Here is a 6,053-nt window from a genome sequence, read left to right as displayed (position 1 = left end):
TCTTGTATCATCATCAACTGCTCATCCGGGAAGCTTTCATTCACTGCAAGATGGTGTGCTCCTTCTTCCTCTTGTAGGATCCTTGAGAGGTGGTCAGCAACTTTGTTCTCTGCTCCACTCCTATCCTTAATTTCGATGTCAAACTCTTGGAGTAGTAGGATCCATCTTATTAGCCTTGGCTTGCATTCTTGTTTTGTAAGCAAGTATTTGAGTGCTGCATGATCAGTGAATACAATTACTTTAGAACCAATTTGATATGATCTAAATTTATCAAAAACAAAGACAATGGCAAGTAATTCTTCTCTGTAGTGGTGTAGTTCCTTTGATTTTCATTAAGGACCTTGCTGGCATAATAAATGACATGCACCAACTTATCCTTTCTCTGTATTAAAACAGCACCCACAGTAAAATCTGATGCATCACATATCAACTCAAAGGGTAGATCCCAACATGGTGGTGCTATGATAGGTGCAGAGGAAAGTTTGTTCTTAAGCTCCTCAAAGGCTAACATGCATTTATTATCAAAAACAAAAGGCACATTAGAGACAAGTAGGTTACTCAATGGCTTGGCAACCTTAGAGAAGTCTCTAATAAACCTCCTATAAAAACCAACGTGTCCCAAAAAGCTTTTGATTACTTTGATATTGCAAGGTGGAGGTAACTTTTCAATCACCTCTACCTTTGCCCTATCTACTTATATGCCCTTTTTTGAAATTTTATGACCAAGGACCACTCCTTCTGTAACCATGAAATGGCATTATTCCTAATTTAAAACAAGGTTGGTCTCTTGACATCTCTTTAGCACCAGGGCTAAGTGATGCAAGCAATCAGAATATGTGTTACCAAATACAGAAAAGTCATCCATAAACACCTCGATAAACCTCACAATCATATCCGAAAATATGGAGAGCATGCACCTTTGGAATGTTGCAAGTGCATTGCACAGTCCAAAGGGCATCCTCCTATAAGCAATAACACCGTATGGACAAGTAAATGAGGTTTTCTCTTGGTCTTTTGGGTCTACAACTATTTGGTTGTAACCCGAATAACCGTCAAGAAAGTAGTACTATTCATGTCTAGCTAGCCTCTCGGGCATTTGGTCCATGAATGGTAGGAGGAAGTGGTCCTTCCTGGTGGCTTCATTGAGCTTCCTGTAGTCGATGCACATGCGCCAACCGGTCACTATTCTTGTTGGTATCAGGTTATTCTTCTCATTTGGTACAACAGTGATTCCTCCTTTCTTTGGAACTACTTGTACCGGGCTCACCCAAGGGCTGTCTGAGATGGGGTAGATCGCCCCAGCTTGCCACAATTTCAACACTTCCTTTTGGACTACCTCAGTCATGGTTGGATTCAACCTTTTTTGTTGTTGCCTTGAGGGCTTGGCACCCTCCTCAAGTAGGATCTTGTGCATACACATTGAAGGGCTGATCCCTTTTAGGTCTGTGAGTGTTCAGCCTATAGCATCCTTGTGTTGTTTCAGCACATGGATGAGCTCCTCTTCTTGCTCCTTGCTCAAGCTTGAGTTGATGATCACTGGGTAGGTGCTGTTGTCACCTAGATTGGCATATTTCAAGCTTGGAGGTAGGGTTTTTAGCTCTAGTTTCGGTGCTTCTTTTTCATTGTTGTTTTTGTGGTTTGTCATGATTGAACTTTCCATGGTTCCTTGTGGTGGTTCTTCACGTGGTGCTTGTTGCTCCAATTCCATATTTCCTTTATATTGCTCTTCTTCTAAAACTCATTGGACTATTTGTTCTATGGTGTCCACCATCATGCATTCTCCTATTGCTTCCTTGGGATAACTCATTGCCTTGAAGACATTGAAGACCATTTTTTCTTCATGTAATGTCAATACTAGTTCTCCTTTTTGCACATCAATGATGGCTCCAGCAGTAGCTAGGAATGGCCTTCCTAGGATAATTGAAGTGTTTGCCTCTTCTTCCATATCCAGCACAACAAAGTCAGCTGGAAAGATGAATTCTTCCACCTTCACCAATAAATCTTCCACCATTCCATGTGAAAACTTGAATGTTCTGTCAGCTAGTTGGAGTGCCATTCTTGTTGGTTTGGCTTCCTCAATTCTCATCCTTCTCATCATGTTCAAGGACATGAGATTGATGCTAGCCCCAAGTCACACAAGGCCTTTTCAATAGTGATATCCCCTATGATGCAGAGGATTTGGAAACTTCCTAGGTCCTTCATTTTTTGAGAGAGTTTCTTTTGTATGATGGCACTAAATTCTTCTTCGTGGTTTTCCTGGTTTTGGGTGGCTTCTTCTATCACTTTTCCACTTCTAAGTGTGATAGCCTTACATTTCCCTCTTGGGTTGGCCATGGTGTCACTTGGAAATGTGTGTATAGGCATTGTGATTTGCTTGGATAAGAACCCCACTTGTGCTTCCAGCTTTGAGATCGCTACACCTTGGTTCTTCAAATTCGACCTGTATTTTTCTTGGTTGGCATCTATCTTCTTTTCAGCTTGTGCTTGCCTTTCCAAGAGAGTGGAAATGGCTCCTGTGAGCTGTGATGATAGCTGTGCTATTACGGCCTCTACTCTCTCAAAGTTATCCTTGATTTCACACGGTTGTGAGGTTGGGGTTAGTGTGTCTTAATGGTGGTGTATTTGCTGGTTAGAAGGATATGATGTGTAAAGTGGATTGTGGTAAGGTCTGTTGTTATTTGATTGATGGTTGGAGTTGTGATTCTGGTATTGATTGGCTTGGTATGGTTTGTTGTGCTCTTGGTTGTGATTTTGTTGGTTCCCCCACCCAAAATTTGGGTGGTTCTTCCATCCAGGGTTATATGTCTTAGAGTTAGGGTCATATGATGGTCGAGAGGGGTTATGCACATAGTTTGCTTGCTCACATTCAACTTCTGGTTCATTTTCTTCTTGGGGTGGTGCTTGAGCTTGGACAACTACAACTTGATTATTTTCCATTTTCTTGGTTAAGGCTGCCAATTGTGCTGCAATTGCCTTGTTTTGTGCCAACAGGGCATCCATAGAATTAAGTTTCGGTACCCCCTTCTTTTGGCCTCTTTCTGAAGTATAGAAGTAGTCATTCTCAGCTACAGTTTCAATGATATCTATGGCTTCCTCAATGGTCTTCTTCTTGTTGAGTGAACCCCTTGAAGAGTGGTCCACAACCTTCTTTGATTCATAGGTTAATCCTTCATAGAAAATGTGGAGCTGCACCTACTCATTAAACATATCCTGTGGGCATTTCCTTGTTAGATCTTTGAACCTCTCCCATGCCTCATAGAGTGTTTCACCATCTAGCTGTCTGAAGGTTTGCACCTGAGCTCTTAGCCTGTTGATCCTTTGTGGAGGGTAGAATCTCGTTAGAAACTTGTTCACAACATCCTCCCATGTGGTTAGGCTCTCCTTGGAAAATGATTCTAACCACTTTGTTGCCTTATCTCTGAGTAAAAAAGGGAACAGAAGTAGTTTGTAGGTGTCAGGGTGTACACCATTGGACTTTACAGTATCGCATATCCTCAAGAATGTGTTGAGATGTTGATTTGGATCTTCTTGAGCACCTCCTCCATATGAGCAGTTATTTTGGACTAGTGTGATGAGTTGAGGTTTCAACTCAAAGTTGTTGGCATGGATTGTTGGCATGAGGATGCTGTTGCCACAGTTTCCTGGATTTGGGTTGATATAGGAGCCTAAGACTCTCCTCTCTTGCCCAGCTTGATTTCCAGCTCCTCCTCCAACATCTTCGTGTACTTCGTCTTCCATGGTGGTTGTTAGATCTTCTTCCACTGGTTCTTCTCCAACTATACCCTTGCCTCTAGCCTCCCTCCTTAATCTAAGGAAGGTTCTCTCAGGTTCACTATCAAAAGAGGATGAAGTCTCTCCTCTTGTACCTATCATACAGCCAACACACAGCAAGAAAAGGGCAAGTGAAGAAATTTCCTTAGTTAAAATTAGTGATTAGCTTGAGTGATGCAATTAATCAAACAGTTAGAGGAGTGAAAGTATAAATAATGAATTAGCTAAAGAATCTCAGAAAGACAAGAAAGAAAAACAGAGATTAGAAAGGGATTTAAAGGTTACACTAGGAAATAAGTAAAGAAAAATAAAATAAAAAAATGCTTAATCTAGCTCTCCAATTGTTTTAATCATTGTCAAATTCAAACCAATCCCCAGCAACGGCGCCATAAAACTTGATAGGCTGAGTTCACTACCCTTCCCCAATAATATTTATGAATCCGCTCTTGGCAAGCGCACCAAAATTATCGTCAAGTATTAACCCACAGTGGAGTGGGATCGTATCCACAGAGATTGATAAATTTGAGCAATTTTAATCAATTGGTGAATTAGTCAAGCTCAACAGAATAAGTTGTGTGTGCAGAATTATAAATGGCAGAAACATAAATGACAAAAGAAATAAAGGAAAGTAATAAAATGCAGAAATGGAAATAACAAGAATGTAAAGGGGAATAGGAGTTTGCAGAATGTAAGTAAAGCTATAAAAGAATGGGAGAGATAAGAATGAGGGAATTCATTGAGATCAGGAGATATTGTCTCTTTGGATTAATTCCAGCTCATATCTTCTTCAATCATGCAACTCATTGACCTCTTGGCAATCATGATTGATTGAGCCCCAATCCCTTGGTGACTCAATCTCTCAGATCTTGATCAATAGCCAATTCCTTGGTCTAAGTGCTCATGAAGAGAGATATGCTTAGTCCTTGATTTTACCACACATCATCATAGGTCCAGGTAGAGGGAGGATTATATGTCACAATATCCAAACACCAAAACCCAGATTCTACTCAAGTGTGAGAAGGGATTTCTAGCATGGTTTCATGTTTCCTTTTCCAAGGTTCCCAAGAAACCCATTTTACATTCAATCTCTTTTCCAAGTTAATTGAACACTAAGCATTAAAATCAAAATTTCTTCTAGCAAATAAAATAAAAGATGAAGAGAAGAAGAAATTCACTATCGTTAATCCATCAAGTATAATAGAGCTCCCTCTCTCAATGAGAGGGAATTTAGCTACTCATAGCTCAGAAAAAAAGTACAAAAGATGGAAGAGATGAAGTGTGAAAAGTAAAAAGTGAAATCTAAACTAAACTCTGTGACTTGCTAACCCTTTTCCAATACTTCCAAGGGTATTTATACTATTCCTAGATCTAGAAAATAAAATAAAATTACAAAAGCAAAAAGAAAATTACATTTTGGAGGGAAAAGAAACTCAACAAACGTGATTTTCCAGCTGGCGTATGACTGGCGCTTCTCTGGCGTGTCACGCTCCTTCTGTTTCTGATTTGGCGTGCCACGCCTTTCCATTCAAGTGGCACGCCGTCCTCTGTTTCACCCCTGGTGTGCCACGCCTTCGAGCCTAAGTGGCATTCCCAGGACATTTTAAAGGGCAAGGTAGCCCGCGCGTGCCACGCCTTCGAACCAAAGTGGCACGCCCAAGGTCACTTCCCTTATTTCTATGCTTCTAGAGATTTGTACCAGCGTGGCACACCCAGGGTCTGGCGTGCCACGCCCTTCTTAAAGCTTCACCCCCCCGCCGGCGTGCCACGCCTCGCCATCCAAGTGGCACGCCTGAGTTCATTGGCTCCTCTTCTTCCTCTCTGGAAAATATTACCACCGTGCCACGCTGGTGCACGAAATTGTGATCATCAATGGCGCCATCAACATGGTATGCTCAATTGCAATCTCAACTCTTTATCACAACTTCGCACAACTAACCAGCAAGTGCATTGGGTCGTCCAAGTAATAAACCTTACGCGAGTAAGGGTCGATCCCAAGGAGATTGTTGGTATGAAGCAAGCTATGGTCATCTTGTAAATCTCAGTCAGGCAGACTCAAATGGTTATGAATGATGAATAAAACATGAAGATAAAGATAGAGATACTTATGTAATTCATTAGTGAGAATTTCAGATAAGCGTATGGAGATGCTTTGTCCCTTCCGTCTCTCTGCTTTCCTACTGTCTTTATCCAATCCTTCTTACTCCTTTCCATGGCAAGCTGTATGTTGGGCATCACTGTTGTCAATGGCTACAGTCCCGTCCTCTCAGTGAAAATCTTCAACG

At 41.3% G+C, this 6,053-nt stretch overlaps 1 non-coding gene across 1 annotated transcript; it reads left to right on the top strand.

Moving 5' to 3' along the window:
• Window positions 1-3,201: 3,201 nt before the first annotated feature.
• Window positions 3,202-3,309, top strand: LOC127742273 (small nucleolar RNA R71). The gene has a single exon (XR_008003461.1). It is a non-coding gene; the product is annotated as a small nucleolar RNA R71 (small nucleolar RNA).
• The last annotated feature ends 2,744 nt before the right edge of the window (window positions 3,310-6,053 follow it).

Source organism: Arachis duranensis, chromosome 9, assembly GCF_000817695.3.
Source record: "Arachis duranensis cultivar V14167 chromosome 9, aradu.V14167.gnm2.J7QH, whole genome shotgun sequence".
In the NCBI taxonomy this organism is placed as follows: Eukaryota; Viridiplantae; Streptophyta; class Magnoliopsida; order Fabales; family Fabaceae; genus Arachis; species Arachis duranensis.
This window is presented reverse-complemented; position numbering and strand designations above follow the sequence as displayed.